At 45.2% G+C, this 22,388-nt stretch overlaps 1 protein-coding gene across 1 annotated transcript in view; it reads right to left on the bottom strand.

Moving 5' to 3' along the window:
* LOC140734981 (G protein-coupled receptor kinase 5-like) overlaps positions 1 to 22,388 on the bottom strand; it is a 199,506-nt gene that overhangs the window by 77,185 nt on the left and 99,933 nt on the right. The window lies entirely within an intron of this gene.

Consider the following 22,388-nt stretch of genomic DNA (forward strand, 5'->3'; position numbering starts at 1 on the left):
GAGGTTCAGTTGTTGTTCAGATATTCCGAACGGGGAAGAAATGAGATCAGAATGATTTTGACCGCGGATTGATCGTTGGTACCAGAGGTGACGGTTTGAGTATCTCAGAATCTGCTGACCTCCTGGGGTTTTCACGCACAGCAGTCTCTAGAGTTTACAGAGATTGGTGCAGAAAGGAAAAAAAATCAAACATCCAGTGAGCAGCAGTTCTGTGGGTGAAAACACCTTGTTAATGAGAGAGGTCAGAGGAGAACGGCCAGACTGGTTCAAGCTGACAGGAAGGCAACAGTAACTCAAATATCCACACAGTACAACAGTGACGTGCAGAAGAGTGTCTCTCAACACACAACAGATGCTAGAATATGGAGCAACTTACACGCAGGGGATTGTTTGGTGCTGAAGACCATGGGAGATTGTCACAACGCACCTCCTGTTTTACTTGTTGGATATACACTCAGTGACCACTTTATTAGGTATACCTACACACCTGTTTGGCAATCACTCAATTATGATGTGGCAGCAACTCAATGCATAAAAGCATGCAGACATGGTCAAGAGGTTCAGTTGTTGTTCAGACCAAACATCAGAATGGAGAAAAAATGTGATCTAAATGACTTTGACCATGGAATAATTGTTGGTGCCAGACAGGGTGGTTTGCGTATCTCAGAAACTGCTGATCTCCTGGGATTTTCCAGCAGAACCAGCTCCAGAGTTTACAGAGAATGGTGCAAAAAGGAAAAAAAAAATAACATCGAAAGAGTGGCAGTTCTGTGGGTGAAAACACCTTGTTAATGAGAGAGGTCGGAGGAGAATGGCCGGGCTGGTTCAAGCTGAACCAGTAACCAGTAACCAGGAAAGCAACAGTAACTCAAATATCCACACAGTACAACAGTGACGTGCAGAAGAGTGTCTGTCAACACACGACACATGGAACCGTGAAGTGGATGGGCTACGACGGCAGCAGAGGGCCACCCTGGGTTGCAAGGTGTACCTAATGAGGTCGCTACTCCGAGTAGTCAACAAAGCCCGCGCCTGGTAGCCATTCTGTATTACCCTTGGAAAGGTAGTGTGACAATTACGTCTGTATGTCCTTCAGCCCACAGGTAGGACAAGTGGACCCACCTGGAGTGTTGCAAGCTTGTTTAACAGAGGACTGGATCTGATGACTAGGTCTCACTGTGTCAAAACAACTTCATGAGCCCAGACTGGTTCAAGCTGACAGGAAGGCAGCAGTAACTCAAATTGCCACGTGTTACAACAGTGGTGGGCAGGAGAGCATCTCTGAAACCACGTGTCAAACCTTGAAGTGGCTACGGCAGTGGAAGACCACACTGGTTCCACTGCCCTACAAAATAAATAAACCACATATACTGAGTGTATATGTAGTTGTTAAGTACATTTTCTAGTAATTGTACTATAGCTGATAATGTGTTTTTCTAAAAGCTTCTGGGTTATTCTGCAGCAGGTGTCATACCACTTGAATCCGGCTGTTTCATAGATTATATTTTATCAATGTAGTCTGAGTATGTGACGGACACGAGTTCTCTTTATTTGCCTTCCTTTGTTTGTTCTTTGTTCTTGTAACACTTAATAAAATGAATGTAATCATCAAGTTTTATGCCTCATTCTTGACTTCTGAAGAACCTCTGGATCAATATCGCCAGATTGAATGGCATCCATTCCGCACAGACTACCTCACCCCTGTCCCATCGCAGGTTGATGAAATCTGAACACTAGACAAATACTGCAAAGGACAAAATCGGCAAATTGGCTTATTATTGTCACATGCATGAAGGAACCTGGAAACATTGTGTCTTGTACGCCATCCCTACAGATTAAGATTCAAATAATTCTTATCATCAAAGTATGTATGCAGTTTACAACCCTGAGATTCATCTTCCTCACAGACAGCCACGAAACAAAGAAAACCATGTTCAAAGAAAAGCATCAACCCCCACCATGTGCAAAAAAAAACACAAATTGCGCAAATGGAAACCAAAAAACCCCCACAGAATATAAAACACAAACTCGAAAGAGTATCTGGTTTTGCTCAGTGCTCATTATCTGCAGGTCGCCCCGATTCAAAATCACCCAAAGTAGCCACATAAAAGGGAGCGGTTCAGAAACACATCATAGCGTGAACTACAGTCCAATCCACAAACCCCAGACCCAGAACTTTGACACCATCCTCCGAAAGCACTGAGAGAGAGACCATTCGAATGCTGAGACCTTCCTTCAGTAGCCGTGGGCCGGAGGGGGAGAGAGAGACCGTCAAACGCAGCCACCTTCGTTCGGCAGCAGCGATCGAAAGGCTGATGGATGGTGCTGAACAACCGCTCACCTTCCACTCACTCCTTCAGGATTTCAATCTTCCTCGGCACTTTAATCGGCGAGATCGGTGAGAAACGGAATCTACCGTGGGCTCGCCCGCTTAGCTCGAGGCCTCACAGAAACCTCCGCTCCAACAGCAGCAGAACCCCATTTGAAAGAAGAAGACGTAAGAGAAGTGAAAGCGGTTGTTTCGCGAACCGTCTGAAGGACGTCACGCTTGGTCACATTGTCGCTGGTGCCATCTTCTCCCAGAAGATTAGAATCAGGTTTAAATATCACTGGCGTATGTCGGGAAATTTGTTGCTTTGTGGCAGCAGTACAGCGCAGGTAGTGCTCTGCCTCTCTCCGTCCATCTATCTCGGTCTCACTCTGCGTTTCTGTCTCCGTGCCCTGAACCAGTGGGATCTGTACTGACTGCACAACCTCTCATGGCCCCGTTTTCCTAAAGGGAATCAAATGTCATTGTGAAGCACACTGAGCATCATCCTCCCCTCCTGTTACATGCTTTTTTAAAAAAAAAAATTGTCTTTCTGCCATTTACGGGTATTTTTTTAAACAAATAAACACTTTGAAGCTGCACAGAGCCAGCCTGCGTCAGCCTGAGAACATCCATCTTTGTAGGAATGACAGAAGCTCTCCCTCTTGCCACGAGTACTAAGCTACCTGCCAGAGCAGGTAACTTCTGGTGAGATCGCGGAGTAGGAAGAGACTGTAGGGGAGTCAACGGCAGGATAAGGTCACAAGGAGGTGGAGTGGCAACAATTTTTGCAGGATTATCGCAGACTCTGTTCTTCAGACAGCCAAATGCAAGGGCCTCTGACAGTCCGGCTGTCCAAAAATGGAGCGCAGACAGATAACGTAGTGGGCTGAAGGGGTTGTACGGTGCTGTACTTTTCTACGTTCTTAACTCCAGAACCAATGGCTGCTCAGCCACGCAGATGTGAGCTTCGTACCTGCTTAAAGTGCATGATGTCATCGGGGGCAAAGGCGTCCTGCAATTAGTGAGTGCGACCGAAAGGCTCTCTCCCCAAAAGGGAATGTTGTGCCTCATTAAGAGAGTTAATTGTCAGCGATTAGACTGAGAATTCCGTGCATGAATCAGCTGGGACAGCAATTCCAAAACAGAGCACTGAACAGGGGGAGCTGAGGGAACAAACAGGTCTCACCAAGGAAGCTGTGCAGGGCTTCCATGTGTAGCCACGTTACCTGCAGGATCCCAGTGGGAATACAAGGAGGTGCAAATACAGCCAAGCAGAGGTGAAGGCACACGCGGAAAATCCCTGGACGCTCGTTTGGTCTGAACTTCAATTAAAAGATTATTAAACCACACCTCTTGACTAGCTTTTGCTTTTTCCTTTGTACTTGTGCTGTAAAATAATCTCTAGCGATGGCATGCAAAACAAAGTTGTCAGTGTACTCGGGACATGGGACAATTATAAGCCACCAGCTTACAAGATTCAAGATTGTTTAATGTGATTTCCTGTACATAAATACAAGAAGAATGAAATAATTGTTACTCCGGATCTGATGCAGCTCAAACCCACACCCACCCCTGACAAAGGACACAACAGGATAGCTTATAAGCACAGATTGTCTATAAAGTGGTGCTAGACCGTAGATAAGGTGACTGATAGGAGTAATAAAGTAGTGGGGGGGGGGGGGGAGGTTAGTGGATGGAGGTCTTCATCAGTCTTACTGCTTGCAGAAACTAATTGTTTTGGAGTCTGGTGGCCCTAGTTCTCGGCCTCTTCCAAAAATTCAAAAACTAGAAAAGGGTGCAGATAATGGAAACCGGAAATTAAACAGAGAATGCTTGATAGGTTTAGCAGTTCAGGCAGCTTCTGGAGTGGGAGAACCAGTTAACTTTTTACTTTTGGAACTGAAGGGGGCCAAAGATCTGGAATGCTGTAGAAGCACTGTGTCACACAAGTAGAGCTCAAGCTAGCTCTTGGATGAGAGGCCTAGAGTTTAGAAAACTGAGGGGAGCCAACGAATTGTGCAGCACAGAATTGAGCCCTTCGGCCCATCTTGCTAATGCTGACCATTATGCACATTTATACAAATCTCATTTGCCTGCATTATGTCCATATCTTCCCAGGTCCAGATTCCAGTCTAAATGTTTCTTAGACATAGTGATTGTATCTAGTTCCACCAAAAGCTTTGGCAACATTCCAGGAAGCAACCATTTGCTGTGCAAGCAAACTTTCCTCTCAAATCTGCCATAAAACTCCTTCCTCTCATAAATGTCTGCTCTCTTACTTTTGATACCCCCATCACACTAACTCAGTCTCTTATATCAGTGGTCCCCAACCACCGGGCCGAGAGGAAACAATATGATTTGGCGGTATGAAGCGATATGAGTCAGCTGCAGTGCCCATGCTTTGCGGCCCGGTGGTTGGGGACCACCACCGTCTTATACTCTTCTGCACACAGTGGCCACTTTATTAGGTGCACCAGCTCGCTAGTGCCAATATCTAATCAGCCAATCACGTGGCAGCAACTCAATCCATACATGCATGCGGAAATGGTCAAAAGGTTCAGTTGGTGTTCAGACCAAACATCAGAACGGGGGTGAAATGTGATCTAAGTGACTTTGACCATGGAATGATTGTTATGCTAGATGGAGTGGTTTGAGTATTTCAGAAACTGCTGATCTCCTGGGATTTTCATGCACAACAGACCCTAGAGCAGTGGTTTCCCAACCTGGGGTCCATGGACCTCTCGGTTAATGGCAAAGGCCCATGACATAAAAAAGGTTGGGACACTCAGCCCTGGAGTTTACAGAGAATGGATCAGAAAAACATCCAGTGGATGTCAGATCTGTGGGCGAAACACGCTGTTAATGAGGGAAGTCAGGGGAGATTGGCCAGATGGGTTCAAGCTGACAGGAAGGCGACAGCAACTCAAATAACCAGCTGTTACAACAGTAATGTCCAGAAAAGCATCGCTGAACACAAAACATGTCAAGTCTTGAAGTGGATGTGCTACAGAAAACCATGAACATACAGTCAATGGCCATTTCATTAGGTACAGAAGGTATGTAGATAGATAGATAGATAGATAGATAGATAGATACTTTATTCATCCCCATGGGGAAATTCAACTTTTTTCCAATGTCCCATACACTTGTTGTAGCAAAACTAATTACATACAATACTTAACTCAGTAAAAAAATATGATATGCATCTAAATCACTATCTCAAAAAGCATTAATAATAGCTTTTAAAAAGTTCTTAAGTCCTGGCGGTAGAATTGTAAAGCCTAATGGCATTGGGGAGTATTGACCTCTTCATCCTGTCTGAGGAGCATTGCATCGATAGTAACCTGTCGCTGAAACTGCTTCTCTGTCTCTGGATGGTGCTATGTAGAGGATGTTCAGAGTTTTCCATAATTGACCGTAGCCTACTCAGCGCCCTTCGCTCAGCTACCGATGTTAAACTCTCCAGTACTTTGCCCACGACAGAGCCCACCTTCCTTACCAGCTTATTAAGACGTGAGGCGTCCCTCTTCTTAATGCTTCCTCCCCAACACGCCACCACAAAGAAGAGGGCGCTCTCCACAACTGACCTATAGAACATCTTCAGCATCTCACTACAGACAGTGGCCACTGAGTGCACAGTATGTCTTCACTGGGCCACCTCTCTGCATCCTTCTCAAGAGAAAATAAGCCCCGTGTAACACGACTCTCCCCATAACTAAAGCCGTTCAGCCTAGGTAACGTCCCGGTGAATCCCCGATCCAGCATTACCCCATCCTCCCTGTAGCACAGTGATTAGAACTCACACAAAACTCAAAGCGCAGTCTAGTCTAGTGTTTGGTATAGTCACATCGTAACGTCCCAACTTTTATATTCTGTACTTCAACTACTGAGGCCAACGTAATTCCGACGCAGCAGATGCCGATGGGAAGATTCTTTTGTCTCTGGGTTCCGGAAGCTGGCTTTGCCATCTCAGAAGAAGGGATTGTTTGTTTAGAACTGAGATAGCGAGACATTCCCTCACTTGGAGGGCAGCGAATCTTTGTAATTCTCCGTCTCGGAGAGCTGTGGAAGCTCAGTCACTGAATCCATTCAAAGTAAAGAACTTTCTGTACATCACAACAATCAAGGGCTAGGATGATCGAAATACAAAGCACAGAAACAGGGTTTTCAGCCCTTTGAGCCAAAGTTCCCATTGAAGCTCGTCCAATATGGCCCCTGAACCCTTCCTATCTGTGTACCTATCTGAGTACCTTTTAATATACCTGCCTCAATCACTTCCTACGGCAAATGATTCTACATACCGACAACTCTGTTGGTGAAAGCGTTATCCCTCAGGTTCCTATTTTTTTATCACTAATTTTAATTGCAACAACAACAAATTACATTCATTACAACCAGTGGCCGACTACATTGTGACTGTTTAACCTAGCCACCCTCCCCAACCCTCATCCCCACCCCCTCTCCACCCCAACCAACTGAATAATAGTGCATACACAGACAGAGCATTCCTATTTTAACAGAAGATCTTTTAAGTTAGGTATCAAATTTGTCCACATTAAGATGGTGTTTGGTCGTGCATCATTTACTCTTGCTGATGATAATTCCAGGTAAGAAATGTCTAAAAAGCTCCTAGATGTCCAAATATAGGTTCCTATTTAAATCTCTCCCTGTCATGATGAGGGGTGTTGACATGAAACGTCGACTGTTTCAAGTTCAGGTTTAATTGTCACTTGACTATACAGGGATATCCACGAATACAGCCAAACGAATCCGCGATACTCCCAGGCAAAGTCAGTCACGCACAGCATAAGGTACATATAACATATACAAGATAGCAAGTACGTGTAAGGTATCAGGAAAATACACTCACACAAAAAAAAATATATATTAGTCCAAGTCCCTGAGTCCATGAAAGTTGCAGCTGTCTGCAATCAAATACAATATGACTTGTCTTCTCCTCAGTAAACACTGCGGGGGGGGGGGGGCAGCATCAACTCCAGTATGGATGCAGTGCCTCACCACCTACGGCACTCCAGTGGAGCTCACGGACTCCGACACCTCCTGCTCTCCTGAGCAGCTGTAAGCAGGCAACACCGCGGCTTGAGGCCTAGTCATCGCTATGACCGAGGCCCTGCAGCCCCCCCCCACTGCCCGCCAATGAAGCAGTGAATTAAGTCTTGCAGCGTTCCACGCTAACAACATCCAACAGGGCCTTGCAATCACGAGGAAAGTGAATAAGATGATCGCTGGCTGTTGGACCGCACACCTCCCTCGCGCACCGCCACCTCTCTGACGCAGATAGCAGTGTGATCCACACCAAGTCTAGTCCCCCAGTTTCGCCGCCAATGAGCAACTCTCTGATGGGGTGGGCCTACAGTACTTAATGCCCAGCAGAGTCTTGCTATTGTAAATAATATGCTTAAAAAAGAAACACCACCTTCGGTTGGCCCCATAAAAGCCACTGCATCCTAGTGTGCTACCATCTTACTTCTTGCTGAGACCCCTTATTTCCCTCAATAGATGTTGGCTGACCTGCTGATTTTTTTTCCAGCATTTTCTGTGTTTTGCTCCAGATTTCAGGCATCGCATGTCTCCAGTGGCTCTTGATTCCCCAGCCTTGAGAATGAGATTGAGTGCATTCACCTTAACTACACCCCTCATGATTTTAAACTCCTCTGTAAAGTCACCCCTTCACGGTCTCAACCCAAGACGCTGACTGCCTATTTTCCTCTATAGGGATCCATTGATTTCTCCAGCAGCCTGTGTGTTAGTCCGAATGTGAGCCCCGATCGGCACACTCTTCAACTCTTATGCTGCAGTGAAAACGTGTGATCATGGTAGGGAAATGGCACTGAGGTTTAAAGTCATGATCTTGACCAAAGGCAGAGCAGGCCTGGGTGGTCCACTACACCCCCCTCCCCCCCCAGACAATGACTGCTCAGTCCCCTCCAAAGATGTGGCCAGTCCTGCTGAGCTCCTCCAGCTTATTGCGTGTACACGAGCTGCTCAAGATTTCCAGAACCTGCAGAACTTTGTGAATTTAGATGGTCTACTTCTGTTCTGACCACTTATATCTTCTTGGGCACATTTGCACACTTTTATAAACAAAATAAACTTTATTAATACTAAAAATTATTTACAAGAATAAATCGCTTCATCTTCCATCCATAGTCAATGCTTTTCATACTGTTCTGGTACTTTCCTACATGTCAATAGCACTGTCGGCACTCTTATTACTTTAATTGAGGGACTTCCTCATTCAATCCCACCATCCCTCTCCATCCGCAGAAGAATACTACATTTGGGTGTTTCCCCACAGGGCCCTTGCAGTTGTTTGTGTTTAATATTTGAAGAATCTTGTATATATATTGGTTCCCTAAGTATTCTTGTTCATTTAAATCATTACTTACACTGGACAACAATTTTTTTTGAAAGCATTACTTCTTTTTTACTTTTGTTTATAATAGACGACTTGAAGCTGAACACAAATATAACTTCAGACGACTTGTATCGTGTAGGAATTTGGAGAAACAGGAAATTAACTTTTATTGCATATAATGCACTTCATTGCATAACAGTGCTGATGCTTTGCAATAGTTCAACTGAGCTAAAAATGTTTTGTTGATGATTTTCATTTGTACTCAGTGTCTGAGGCTTCTCGCTTAAGCGTCCAATAATAATCAGCCGGCACTGATGGATTCCAGTTGCCCTGATACCGTTTCTCCATGACTGCGATGTCCTGGTGAAACCTTTCACCATGCTCATCACTGACAGCACAAAGATTTGCAGGGAAGAAGTCTAAATGCGAATGCAGAAAGCGAATTTTCAGTGACACCTTGCCCTATTGTCCTGTTTATTATTTATTGTAACGCCTACACTATTTTTGTGCACTTTACGCAGTCCTGGGTAGGTCTGTAGTCTAGTGTAGTTGTGTGTTTTTTTTCTCTGTTTTTTTTTACGGAGTTCAGTCTAGTTTTTGTACTGTGTCATGTAACACCATGGTCCTGAAAAACGCTGTCTCATTTTTACTGTGTACTGTACCAGCAGTTATGGTCGAAATGACAATAAAAGTGACCTGACTTGACTTGATGTTGCATTTCATGGTTTTCTATGCTTGAAGCATGTTGTCAACCAACTGCACGTAGTTCGGTGCTCTGCAGTTGCAGGAAATTTTTCAGCAACATCCGTGAATGCCTTCCATGTGATTTTCTTCGGTTCCACAAGAAATTCTTCGAATTGCCTGCCATTGACGGCCCGTTTGATTGGTGGACTGACAAAAATGCCTTCCTTAATCTTGGTATTAGTTATTTTGACTTGAATTGTGAATAGAAGTAACAAATATATGTAATTTTTAAAAAATGGTGCAAGATAGGAAAAGTTCATGATTGGGAGACCAAAATCAAGATACAACCAAAAGCATTCAGGAAGCAAAATCTTTGTTGTCCAGTGTTACAGGTTATATGTATAAATATGTAAATTGAATTCATAGTGCCTGGCTTAGACTTGAAGTTAGACCCACATTTTCGTACTCGTGTCTTCCTTTGAATTAGTTTAATATTTTGAGGTTACGAAACATAACAGCGATGGCTGCACCGACATTCAGTGCCAGCCCTCAGCACGTACTCCTGAAGCCTGGAATGTACCAGACAGCAGCATTCCTCCACGGACCGCTCGGCGAACTGCCAGACCGAGGGGTGTCTTTGCGTGCACTTCAACACCTCTCCAACACCGGGAAGCCCCTCACTTTCTGCTGCGCTGCAGAAAGCAGAACTGAAACTTTATATCAAGACCCCACCCGCAACGCAAACCCGTCCGTCACAAGTAGCAGTGCACGATAAGACACACTACACTTTGGCTCTAGGTTCTGGGCGGTCACTGCACTAATCCTTTCCGCAGCTTTCATAACACCTCACTTGCAGTGCCAGACTCAACAGAAGGCTAATGAAAATCGTCACTGGTTCACTTTGCACATTTGTGGATTGTAATTACGCAACCAAATACACAGTAATAAGTTTTCCAGCACCATGTGGTGAAATAAAATTCCTCGTTATGCGTCTGACTCAGGGGTTGTGAATGTAATTTCTTTCCTTGCATTTGTTATTTGTTTAACAATGGTTCCTTTTAATGTCAAAGAATGAATCCAGTACAAAATACATCCTACAATTCTTACTCTCTGCAGAATTCCACAAAACTGAAGAAAGTCCCCAATGACAAGCAAGACATAAGAACTACAGAGACCTCCCCTCCCCCTCCCATGAATACGCAGCAGCAAAAGCAACAACCCTCCCCCACCCTCCTCAGCAAAAGCATCAGCCCCTCACCAGCCGGCATGTGAAAAAGGAGGCCATCCTGCTCCTTGGGTTTGTTGTGCTGTCCTCGAGGTTGACAGCTGATTCCCTGCCTCAATTACACCTCTCAATTACCCTGCAAACCCGCAATCGGCATGTGCCCGGTGAGTGAATGAACAGCCGCTATGTCAGGACAGCGGTAAGCAGCCTCTTCCCCTCTGATTGGGGCAGCACGTTAGCGCTGTGGTTAGCGCAGTACAGGCGACCCGGGTTCCACTCCCAGTGCTGTCTACAAGGAGTTTGCACGCTCTCCCCAAGACCACACGGGTTTCCTCCAGCAGGTCTGGTTTTCTTCCAAAGATGTACCAGTTGGTAGGTGAATTAGTCATTGTAAATTGTCCTGTGATTAGGATAGGATTAAATCGGAGGATTGCTGGGCATGGCAGCTCAAAGGACCTACTCCAACCTACATCTAAATAAATAGATGGACAGATAAATAAATAGATTTCTGAGCAGGCCACAAAAATTGCCTTGGTATCCCTCTTCAGCACGATGTAGCAATTTTTATAAATTCCACGCACTGCTGCCACGAAACAACAAATTTCACAATGTAAGTCCGTGCTAATTAACCTGATTCTGATTGTGGAGTGTTTGAGTATTTCTTACGCAGGGCCCAGTAGTGACAGCACACTGTGGAGTTTTTCAGTGCATCTCTCAGCACGGTCTCTTGTGCCTTGGAGCAAGCCAGCCAGCAGCATTCACTAGCGGATGTCCCCTGGCGCTGGAAGACCAACGTGTTTTTGGCGGACCACGAAGGTTGATGAGTACTTCAGGGTTTTTCTTTCACGGCGTTGTGCATTAATTGAGACACCACAGCTATTGACCCGTAATTTGGATTGCCTTTCAGGCAGGGAGGGTAAATTTAGAATCCAACCCTCCTTGGCCCATCCAGACAACGTTGTTCCTCTTTGCACGGATAGAAAGCCTGCGAGGAGCCGACTGGATTTGAACCCGGGACCACTCACCTCAAATGTCCGGTGCTGATGCCACTACGCCACCGGCCAGCGATCCGAACAATGCAGGTCAATTAACTCAACAGGCAGTGAATTTAGCAACTGATGACTTAACTAAATAATACTAAAGGTTCAAAAAAATAAAGATTGGAGATTCTGGAAGTGAAAACCAACACACACAAAAAGCTGGAGGATTCAGCAGGTCAGGGAGCATCTTTGGAGGGGAATAAACAGTTGACATTTCGGACCTAGATCTTCATGAGTTCTGATGAAGGGTCTCAGCCTGAAACGTCGACTGTTTATTCCACTAAGACTGAGACCCTTCTTGAGTTCTGGTGAAGGGTTTCAGCCTGAAACACAACTGTTTATTCTTTTTTTTTTCTCCAGTCCTGCCGAAGGGTATCGCCCCGAAATGTCAACTATACCGTTTCCTACAGAAGCTGACCGACTTGCTGAGTTCCGCCAGCACCTTGCGTGCGCTGCTCAAGTTTCCAGCATCCGCAGGTTCTCTCTCGTTTGTTTATTCCTGTCGGGCCGAGACCCTGCATGAGCCCCGATGCTGCCTGACCTACTCCGTTCCTCCAGCATTTTGTGTGTCACGAAAGAATCAAAAATAGATTAGGAGAGCAGCGTACCCTGAGGCAAGTAGATCTTCAAGGTCAAATTACACGAGGGGTGAACTTAACCGGCTGAATCTTGTTTTTAAAGATTCCTTTCTCCGATGCACTCCCTTGGGACCATGCTTATTTAAGATTGACCATTGAATCCATTCTGAAACAGCCAGCAAAAATAATAAACTAATTAGCTCAATTAATTATGCCTCAATTCACCTTCCTGCACTGAAGATCCCCACCATCTGGGTCATGCTGTTTTCACACAGCTACCACCGGCAGGAGGTAAAGAAGTCTAAAGGTTAAAGATAAGCAGCTTTTCCCTTGTACCACTCGCTTTTTAAACCAACCTGACAACCCTACTCACTGCTCCGGTACAGCAGGACTTTGTACTTTGCACTGCGATGGACTTTCACAGTGTAGCAGTTAGCGAAATCGCTTCACAGTGGCCACAATCGGGTTCCGATTCTTGTCGCCGTAAGTAAGCGGTTTGTACGTTCTTCCCACAGAAGGATCTTGGTGACTGTAGTGATGACTTACAGCAGATGGCAAAGCTTGAGCATGTAGATATTAAGAAAGAGGACGTGCTGGAGCTTTTGGAAAGCACCAAGTTGGATAAGTCACCGGGACCAGATGAGATGTACCCCAGGATACTGTGGGAGGCGAGGGAGGAAATTGCTGAGCCTCTGGCAATGATCTTTGCATCATTAATGGGGACGGGAGAGGTTCCAGAGGATTGGAGTGTTGCGGATGTTGTTCCTTTATTCAAGAAAGGGAGTAGAGATAACCCAGGAAATTATAGACCAGTGAGTCTTACCTCAGTGGTTGGTAAGTTGATGGAGAAGATCCTGAGAGGCAGGATTTATGAACATTTGGAGAGGTATAATATGATTCGGAGTAGTCAGCACGGCTTTGTCAAAGGCAGGTTGTGCCTTACGAGCCTGATTGAATTTTTTGAGGATGTGACTAAACACAATGATGAAGGAAGAGCAGTAGATGTAGTGTATATGGATTTCAGCAAGGCATTTGATAAGGTACCCCATGCAAGGGTTATTGAGAAAGTAAGGAGGCATGGGATCCAAGGGGACATTGCTTTGTGGATCCAGAACTGGCTTGCCCACAGAAGGCAACGAGTGGTTGTAGACGGGTCATATTCCCCGTGGAGGTCGGTGACCAGTGGTGTGCCTCAGTGGTTCTGGGACCCCTTCTCTTTGTGATTTTTATAAATGACCTGGATAAGGAAGTGGAGGGATGGGTTAGTAAGTTTGCTGATGACACAAAGGTTGGAGGTGTTGTAGGTAGTGTGGAGGACTGTCAGAGGTTACAGAGGGCCAGGCTTAAGAAGCTCGGAGGTAACAGGTAGAAAGGGTAAAGGACAGAGAAAGGAATTTGTTAGGAGAGGAGAGTCGACCAAGGGAGAAAGGGAAGGAGAAAGGGCACCAGGAAGGGAGTTGATGGGTAGGTGAGGAGAGGAGAAGGGATAAGAGTGGGGCCGGAATAGTGAGTGGAAAAAAGATTGGAGTAGGAGGGGGGAAGATAGAATTACATTAAAGAAATAAAGTGTGAGGTTACAGTACAGGCATGAAATAAAATATGCTTAAATGCATAAATATCAGCATCTCATACAATACAAACAGCATAATAAAAAGAGGTTTAAAGTGTTTACAGTGCAGTGCAGACTTAATAGCACACGTCAGCATTTTCTGCAACTGGTTTTGGTAGTTCCACGCTTTCTTTCCTAAACAGGAACTATTCAGAGTTAATTTTAAATCTGCTTGCAAGCAGCATTGAAAGCTTTGTTCGCCAGGAACTTCAAAGTAGGTGGTGAGACTGTTTTACATACTCACTGCAACAGAGCAGGGGGAGGGTTTAAGTTATGATTTTATATTTATATAGAATTATATAATTGTCGAATGTTGCTGGTTTTTGTGCAATTTCCTAACATATGCATTCAGTGTACGGTAGCATAGCGGTGCTATTGTAGCTTCGGGCATCAGAATTTGCAATTTGATTCTTGCTGCTGTCTGTAAGGAGTTTCTACGTTCTCTCCGTGACCACGTGGGTTTGCTCCAGGTGCTCCAGTTTCCTCCCACAGCCCAAAGACGTGCCAGTTAGTAGGTTAACTTGTCAGTGTAAATTGCCCTGTGATTAGACCAGTGTTAAACAGGTGGGTCGTCGGACTGGAAGAGCTCGTCTGTGCTGTATCTCTAAATTAAATAAAATAAGACACGGGACGTTGAACCCGTGAACACTACCTCACTTTTTAAAATATATATTATTTCTGTTTTTTGCACAATATTTAATCTGTTCAATATACGTAGACTGTAATTGCTTTACTTATTTAATTATTATTATTTTTTTCTTCTTCTATATTATGTATTGCGTTGAACTGCTGCTGCTAAGTTAACAAATTTCACAACACATGCCGGTGATAATAAACCTGATTCTGATTCTGAAGAATGTGGCTGATAAAGTTGATCCTGATTATCCGACTGAACCACTTGAATGGAGGCCCAAACCTTCTTTGTGCTCGAAGGCAGAAAGACCAAGTTAGGCAGCACCTGGCACATAGCTTTCCTTGACATACGGAGGGTTGGAAGCCAACTGAAAGACAACAGTGTTGGAGGGGCAACCCCTTAGCCTTTCAGGACACGGACTGCGATCTCCCATTCTTTTTAACTTCAAGTTCTCATTATTATAGCTAACGAACCACACATCCATGCTGTTGGTCAAAAGGCTTTGCGAGGTCTTCTGGAGAACTGCTTCTCAGCCCGATGCCAGAAATAACAGGGTGTGGTGAGGTTTTAATAACACACTTGCTTAGATAGTGTACACCAAAAAGTACATTAACACATGTTTGTAATTGGCCCTGGGACCGCGCAGACTCTCTGGGATTTTCTTGTTCAGCCCCCACCCCTTAAAAGGAGTAGTTCTGACACTTTGTGGGGAGAGAAGGGTGGGAAAGTGGTAGAGGAGTTGGAAATGCATTTCAGAATCAAAAACAGATTTATTATTATTTGTTGTTTTGTGGCAGCAGTACATTAAATACATCTTATAAATACATCATGTATAAGTTATAAGTTACAATATTAAAAAAAATAATACAAAAGCAGAATAGCAAGGTAGTGTTCATGGACTGTTCAAAAATCTGATGGTGGAGGGGAAGAGGCTGTTCCTAAAAGATTGAGTACAAGTCTTCAGACTCCTGTAGTGGCAACCATTTATTCCTCTCCATGGATGCTGACTGACCTGCTGGGTTCCCCCAGCACGCCGTGTGTGATGCTCTGGATTTCCAGCATCTGCAGAATCGCGAGTTCATGCATCACGGCGGAAGAGCACAAATGGAAGCATCAAGGTGGTCAGGAATTGAAAATAAGCCTCTCTACCCAAGAGGGATGAGAATGTGGAGCTCGCACCTACAGTTATAGATGCACTTATGCGGATAATGATTAAATTTACAAGGGAGAGTAGAAGTTATAATAAATACTGAGCGCAAAACAGAATTAATGGGCTAGTATTCATGGGTTGATGTATCGTTTAGAAAACTGATGGTAGAGGGGAAGAAGCTGCTCCAAAAAGATTCAGGCCTCCTGTACCTCCTCCCTGATGGTGGTAGTGATAAGAGGGCATATTCCAGGTAATGTGGATGCCACCTTTATAAGGAATTATCTATTGAAGATGTGATCAATCTTGTGGGGGTTTGTACTTATGATGGTTTTGACCAAAGTGTGAACACGTGGGGCTTTCACCGAAAGTGACTGAGGATCCCAGCGCTGATTCTAATCTCACCAGGGCAGCTGAGGAGGAAGAAGTGGTTTCTCACCCACCAACGCCATCAATCCATCTCTGCAAGGAGCAGCTTGCCAAGAAGCAAGGCTGCATCGCTCATATCCTGCAGTCTGCCAGCTCTCTGCTGCACGTTGTCAAGCATGCAACGTGGGAGGCTGCAGTCAAGACGCTGGAGGAACTCAGCTGGTCAGGCAACGTCTTTGAAGAGGAATAAGCAATCAACATTTTGAGCCGAGACTGCACCAGGGTAGGAATGAGGGCTGTTTTTTTCCCCTCTCTCTGGATGTTTGCTTGCCCTGATGAGTTTCTGCAGCATTTTGTGACTGCTACCCTGTATTTCCAGCCTCCACACAATCTCTTGCGTTTAGCCACCTTCCTGAAATGGCAAGTAGAATGCGAGAGACCTGAACTTCTCGTTCAAAAAGTGCTTACTGTGGAAATTCTCCCTGGAGCCTGCCAGAGCTGACACGATGGAAAGAAATGTGAGGCCGTGTTTTGTACATTACTGAGCTAATGAGTATGTGCAAAGGAAACCCCAAGAGGCCACTGGACAAGCATGAAAGAAGTGCTGGCGTCATTCTTGCTCTAATTAATGAGGCTTATTCCAAGACTGCTCCCCTGTGATTGCCGCTTCCTTTTTCAGTAGACAGCACTTGGATCTTGCAAAGCAGACCAGATGTGCGAATCACACCGGTCCATTGACGCCACTGTGTTGTTACTGTGTGTGGCAGCAGAAAGGCAAGAATGGGCAAACATCTACAGCCAGGCTGGTCAGAAAGAGATCACGCCCAACCAATGGCACTGACGTGAGCAATGTTGACTCACTGCAAGAGATTGTTGGACTGATGATACCAGTTCAAAAGCTGGACTGACTGCACTGCAGAACCTCTGGTGTTTAAAACATTCCTTTAGATCCAGTCAGCAAGATGTGCCTCAGTTTAACTTTGTTCCACTTACAAACCACCCCAGATCTGCAATTACGTCCCAACCTATAGTTCAGGCCTAGGTCCAATATCCGACTTCGAGTTGTCATCCAAAACTACTGAAGGTCCCGCCTCCTATGAGGCAAATTCCGCCTCCCCTCTCTCTTTCCCTTCTCCCTTTCGTCTCTCGTTGAGTTGTTTTGATCACCGAGGCCCACCAGATTGTGGACTTCAGAAAGGGAAAGATGAGGAAACACACACCAGTCCTCGTAGAGGGATCAGAAGTGGAAAGGTGTCAATATCTCCGAGGATCTATCCTGGGCCCAAGATATCGATGCAGCTATAAAGAAGGCAAGACAGTGGCTATTGTTTCATTAGGAATGTGAGGAGATTTGGTAGTCACCAAAGACACTCACAAATTTCTAAAGATGTACCGTGGAGAGTGTTGGAGCATGGCCAGGTGGTTAAGGCGTTCATCTAGTGATCTGAAGGTCGCTAGTTCGAGCCTTGGCTGAGGCTGCGCGTGTGTCCTTGAGCAAGGCACTTAACCACATATTGCTCTGCGACGACACCAGTGCCAAGCTGGATGGGTCCTAATGCCCTTCCCTTGGACAACATCGGTGGCGTGGAGAGGGGAGACTTGCAGCTTGGGCAACTGCTGGTCTTCCATTAAAAAAACCTTGCCCAGGCTTGTGCCCTGGAAACTTTCCAAGGCACAAATCCATGGTCTATCGAGACTAACGGAGGCCTACACGCACCGTGGGGAGCATTCTAACTGGTTGCATCACTGTCTGTTATGGGGGGGGGGGGGTGGGGAGAGAGGGGTGCTACTGCACAGGGTTGAAATGAGCTGCAGAGAGTTGCAAACACAGTCAGCTCCACCATAGGCACTAACTTCCTTAGTATCCAGAACACCTTCAAAAAGCCAAGCCTCAAAAAGGCAGCATGCATCATTAAGGACCCCCATCACCCTGTTCCCATTGCTAGCATCAGGAGGGAGGTACAGAAGCTGGAAGGCACACACTCAACGATTCAGGAATTCACAGTTTTTTCTCTATGATTATGTATTGCATTGTACTGCTGCCGCAAAGACAACACATTTCAAAACCTATGCTGGTGATATCAACTCATTCTGTTTCTAATTCTCTTGCTCCCTCAATCTATTTACACAAAACCCATCAACCCTCGGTCCATCAACTCTCTTAACAGCTGTCGTGTCTTAGATCAGCGCTAGTGCCCAGCTTCTTTCAGAGCTGGCGTGAGTTCATCGATGTGGAGACTACACCAGTTTCTTTTACTGCAGGTTCTACTTGAGCACCGCTCGTGCTTCCTGTTTTAATTTTAACTGCTCGCCCTCACTTTCAACTCCCTCTGCAGCCTCTCTCTTCCTCACCTCTGCAACTTCCTCTAGCCCATTCCAGGTTAATGTAAACGGGCCCTTCAGCCCATCAGTCCATGTCAACCCCAAGCATCCATTTGTGCTGATCCTATTTCCCAGTCCCCACATTGCTGTCACCCTCTAAAATGGGCAGGTCTCCAATCCTGGACCCTTACACAACCTCAACTCCAATCTGCTCACTACATTCTGCTCTACTTTCAGTCTTTCAGACCCCAAACTGGAATCCCTTCCCTGTCTCTCTATCGTCTCCTTTAAAACGTCTCTCCTTTACAAAGCCTTGAGTCCTACTTAACTCCTTACGTGCCTCAGTGCCTTTCTTTTTTAATCTTTAAAGCATCTCAACAATGCTGAGGAATTTGAAAAGCAGGGACACAAGTTTGCTAGGTCCGGAGGCCAAATTTTTATTGGGATCGTAACTGTCCTCCCACAATAATTCCACTTTCTTTTCATTTCCTGGATTGCTTTCACGGTTAAAAGATTTGAGTCTGGATTACATTCAGTAACTGAGCAGTCACAGGGTTCAGGGGAAGGAATTCCAAGGATTCACAAACTTCAGAGATGAAAATTCCTAATCTTAATATAAAAAGTGGCTCCTTAAGGTTGTTATGACCTGGGGTGACAGTGAGATAAGCTCCTACTACCTGTAAAGTGCTCCCAATAGCATTCGACTCAAATAGCCTCTGACAATCAAGTCCAGCTCCTGGTCTTCATGTGTGGCTTAGCTACTAAGCACAGTGGTACATTTTCCTCTGATAGGAGAAGGGGCAAAGGTGGGTTACAGAGTTTTCGCTTAAAACTAGTTACTTTGGACAGGTGGGGCTGATCAGCCGTGGTCGGCAGCTCATCCAGGAGGAGGAAAGCGCTGATCTCAAACCTCCGCTACCTTGCGGCTGTACCTATTCATGGGGAAGTCTTCAGGAGTAAATCCTGAGGGAAAAATCCGAAGCTGGAGTCCCTGATATAGTCCTATGTAGAGTTCTATGCTGACCGGCACCTCCTGCAATGTTGCTGGTGCCAAACTCTGCTGTTACTTTGGATTCATCTTTTGCATAGGGGTGGGGGAGCTTGCTACATGGGCAACAGCTTGCTCCCCACATTGTACTGTCCTGACTTGCATACCACGCAGACAGCTGGGACACAACAGCCGTGGTCGACCCCAGTTAATGGAAAAATGGGCTCAGCCTGCCAATTACCCTGCAGAATTAGACTCATTAAGTCCGGTAGCGCAGAAACAGGTCCTTTGAACCGCACGATCTCCATTGATCATTAATCACCCATTGATAAACTGAAACAGTGAGCTGCTGATCTCGTTTGGAGCTGGAACAATACACTCCTGTATCCTGTGAGAGAGAAAGAGCCTGTCTGAGCTGGACTAAGCTTTTTGATGGACTCTAGTTCACGGTCTCTGGGGTCTTTGCTATTACTTGCATGGTGGGGGCGGGGGGCTTTTTCTGGAGTAAGTTTGGGAGGGTTGATGCTTTGCTGCTGCTTGTGTATGGGAGGGGAAGGGGGGCTTTGGGATTCTAACATGTTCTGTCTTTCATTCTTTGGGGTCTTTTCCTGTTTCGTGGATGTCTGTGAAGAGCAAGAATTTCACGTTGTATATTGTATACATTCTCCGATATTAATTGAACCATTGAACACCAGTCTAACATTAATCCCAATTCTATTCTTCTGACATTTTCCTCCACTTCCCCCAGATTCAACCACTCACCAAATTTAAATGGTCAGTTAACACGGTCACAGGAAGGATGTGCAAACTCCACACAGACAGCACGTGAGATCGAGACGGAATCCAGGGCTCTGGCGCTGCTTGGCAGCACTTCCAGTAGATGTTCCCCAGTGCTGCTCAAATGTTACAATGGCATTACTTTCCACCGCAGCTGGATTGCTTTCATTTGCAACTGATCCAGAGCGAGATGTGGAACTGCTGCGCGCCTGTTCTTGCGGAAACTTGGCTCCAGGCCAATATCCCATACACCATCAGTCTTCATGCTGTGCTACTCAGGGACTAATGTTAATATTATTTTGTGACAGTATGTGCTATGTGTGACTGCCGGTACTGCGCCTTGCCCCTTGACCCCAGAGGACTACCGTTTCATTTAGCTGTATACACGTGTGTGGTTGAATGACAATAAACTTGCACTTGAACTCAAAACTCCACAGGCCCATTCCACTCACTTTCTTACAGTCGAACTCTTTTATCTCATGACTTAACCAAGTAAAATCTTACTGAATGTTTAAAAAAAATTATTCTAAAGATAAAGGTTCGATTTATTTGTCGCATGTACACTGAAACGTACAGTGAAATGCGTCGATGACCACCACAGTCTGAGGATTGAGCTGGGACGGCCCGCAGGTGCTGCCGTGCTTCCGACACCAACGTAGCTTGCCCACAACTTGTTACCCCTAACCTGTGCCTCTATTGGAATGGGGCAGGAAATTGGAGGTCCCAGGGGAAACCCAAGTGGACACGGGGAGAATGTACAAACTCCTTACGGGCAGTGGTCAAATCCCAAGTGGTGACGCTGTAAAACGATTGTGCTAACCGCAATGATACTGTGCCGCTACTTTCCTTCCCGGGCTGAGATTCCAAAAGTGCAGACAATCGCCCAGCTATGGTCTCACCAAAAATAATCGAACAGTCACAGCAGAACTTCCCACCTGGCCTCTTCCTGACACTTGCAATGAAGTTTCCAAGTTACTTTTTGTGCTCGCATGCATAGCTATTTTTAAACTATTAAAGATGCTTTAAAATTAATGTGAATCTTGCAATAAACACCCAATCTCAGTTATTTATATTTACATTTGATAGGATTGCAACTTTTGTTGGGGTTGGGGGACAGCTTCCTGATTCTCCCAACCTAGTGTATGAAGAAGCTCTTGTCACTACCACACTCTCATACCCTCTTTATTTATCAGATCAAACAGCCACTCAATTATCTTCGCAACCTGAATGGACTGCCACTGAAAATAAAAAAAACTGAAGACACTGGAATTCTGAAAGGAAGGCAGAGAGTGGAGGTGAGGGCACCTGTGGAATGAGACACAGTTAATGCCTCTGAGAAGACGAGAATTTTTCTCTTTCCGCAGATGCTGCCTGATCTGCTGAGAGCTTTTGGCATTTTCTGGCGTCATCAAAGAGGGTGTCATGGTAGTACAGCATAGCACAATCGCTTTACAGCACCAGCGATACTTAGAATCAGAATCGGTTTTAATTTCATCGTCATGTGTCGCAAAATCTGTTAACTTGACAGCAGTTCAATGCAAGACATGATAATATAGAAAGATAAAGTATATATATATTGAATAAATTAAAAATAATGCAAAAACAGAAATAATGTATATTTAAATAAAATGAGGTAGTGTTTATGGGTTCAACATCCATTTAGGCATCATATAGCAGAGGGAAAGAAGCTGTTCCTGAATCACTGAGTGTGTGTCTTCAGGCTTCTGTACATCCTTCCTGACGGTAGCAAAGAGAAAAGGGTTTCCCTGGGTGATGGATGTCTTGGGTCCTACACAGGTTCATACCCAAGATGGAACTGACTAATTTTATGACTTTCTGTAGCTTCTTTTGGTCCTGTACAGTAGCCTCCTCCCTACCAGACAGTGATGCAGCCTGTCAGAATGCTCTCCACTGTACATCTATAGAAGTTCTCAAGTGTTTTAGTTGACAAATCAAATCTCTTCAAACTCCCAATGAAATAAAGCTGCTGTCTTGCATTTTTTATAGCTGCATCGACGTGTTGGGACAAGATTAGATTCTCAGAGATCTTGACACCCAGGAACTTCAAAATGATCACTCTCTCCACTTCTGATCCATCTACAAGGATTGGTCCGTGTTCCTTTGTCTCACCCTTCCTGAAGTCCACAATCAGCTCCTTCGTTTTACTGACATTGAGTGTGCAAGGCTGTAGCTGCGACACCACTCCACTAGTTGCTATATCTCACTCCTGTACGCCCTCTTCATCTGAGATTCTACCAACAATGGTTCTGTCATCAGCAAATTTATAGATGGTATTTGAGTCATACCTAGCCACACAGTCATGGG

This window comes from Hemitrygon akajei, chromosome 1, assembly GCF_048418815.1.
Source record: "Hemitrygon akajei chromosome 1, sHemAka1.3, whole genome shotgun sequence".
Taxonomy (NCBI): Eukaryota; Metazoa; Chordata; class Chondrichthyes; order Myliobatiformes; family Dasyatidae; genus Hemitrygon; species Hemitrygon akajei.